This window comes from Lampris incognitus, chromosome 3, assembly GCF_029633865.1.
Source record: "Lampris incognitus isolate fLamInc1 chromosome 3, fLamInc1.hap2, whole genome shotgun sequence".
In the NCBI taxonomy this organism is placed as follows: domain Eukaryota; kingdom Metazoa; phylum Chordata; class Actinopteri; order Lampriformes; family Lampridae; genus Lampris; species Lampris incognitus.
Window position 1 is genome coordinate 102934165 of NC_079213.1, and position 1774 is coordinate 102935938.

The following is a 1774-nucleotide window of genomic DNA, read 5'->3' on the forward strand; positions in this document are numbered from 1 at the left end:
CCCCCTATTGTCCAGTCTGTTTACACAGGACTGTGTTGCCAAATATGACAACAACAGCATTATTAAATTCGCAGATGACACCACAGTGATTGGACTAATAAATGACAGTGATGAGAGGGCCTATAGGAGGGAAGTGGAAGATTTAACCCTATGGTGCCATGATAACAACTTTGCTCTAAATGTCAATAAGACAAAAGAAATCATTGTTGACTTCCACCAATGGGTCATCTGTTGAAATTGTGGACAGTTTTCGATTTCTCAGTTTACACATCACAGACACCTTGACATGATCTCTGTCAACACCAATTGCATCCTGAACAAGGCACAGCAGAGACTGTATTTTCTGAGGTGTCACAAGAGTTTTGGTATGAGTACTAAAACTCTTATGAACTTGTATCTCAGTACCATGGAGAGTGTCTTGACAGGCTGTATCACAGTGTGGTTTGGCAGCCTAACTGTTCAGGACTGCAGACTGCTTCAAAGCACTGTAAAGACAGCAGCAAAAATCATTGGCATGGAACTACCACAACTTCATAATATTTACACCACTCGCTGCAAAAGGAAAGCCCAAAACATCATCAAGGACACCAGCCACCCCGCTCATGTTCTGCTCTCGCTCCTTCCATCTAAAAAATGTTACCGGAGGATCAGATCACACACCACCCATCTCAGTAATAGTTTCTTTCCATAGGCAGTGGAAAGAAACTGAAACTGCACAGGTCAGCAGGTTGCTGAACAGCTGACACACGCATATGCACCTTACATTGTTGTGTTAATGTGTACTTTTATATATTGTGTATATAATATATGACTTCATTGTGTACACATCTATGTAGCTCCGTAGCGTCTTTTTTTGGGATGGTGTGTCCTTGTGTCCTTTGTCCTTGTCCCTTTTGTTAAGGCAGAGAGAACCAGAGCACAAGAATTTTATTTTATTTTAATACATATGACAATAAAGTTGAACTTGAACAAAAATAGTTTCAAGCCAGAAGATCTCTCTATTTAGCCTGGTGAAAACGTATTTAATTTTTTCTATAATATGTTTTATTTGTTGTAATAGTCTTTATTTGTTCATTTTGTACAATGCTGATGCTGATGTTGCCACTGGAAACATTACCAAACAGGCACTTGCACAACATCTAGCTTCTTTTAAATATCGTCTTAAAACTTTTCTTTTTATGAAAGCTTTTACAGATGGTTGGTGTTTTTATTTATTTTTATATTTTTATTTTTGCTCTTACTTATTTGTTCTTACTCTTATTTTTGCCTTGTCTGGTTTTATTTCTTTGTAAAGGACTTTGTAACATTGTTTTAGAAAAATACTATATAAGTTGTTATTATTATTATTATTATTATTATTACTATTATCAGCAATCTATTTGAGAGAAATATTACATAGACCAGAAAACATAAAAAGAAAAATAAGGGAATAACAAATAAATAAATAATCTTTGCTTAAAACAAATAAATGAAATACATGAAATATACAATTTAAGTTTATACATTTAAAATAAAAAAAATCGAGACGTTGTTCGAGTAACATCAAAGTGCAAAAGTTCAAAAAGTTCAAACTTAGTGTTTGAAAAACGTAAAAACCACTGACGTATAATAAACTAAAATCGATAAAGTAAATCCATTATAGATTATAAACTAAAAAGTAAAATTGGCCATCGGTACAAACACGCTTAACAGTTTCGTCATAGGCAAAACCGGATGTAGTGGTTCGCTCTCGATTGTGATTGGACAGATCACCTTAAGCGCTGTAATGCCCGGT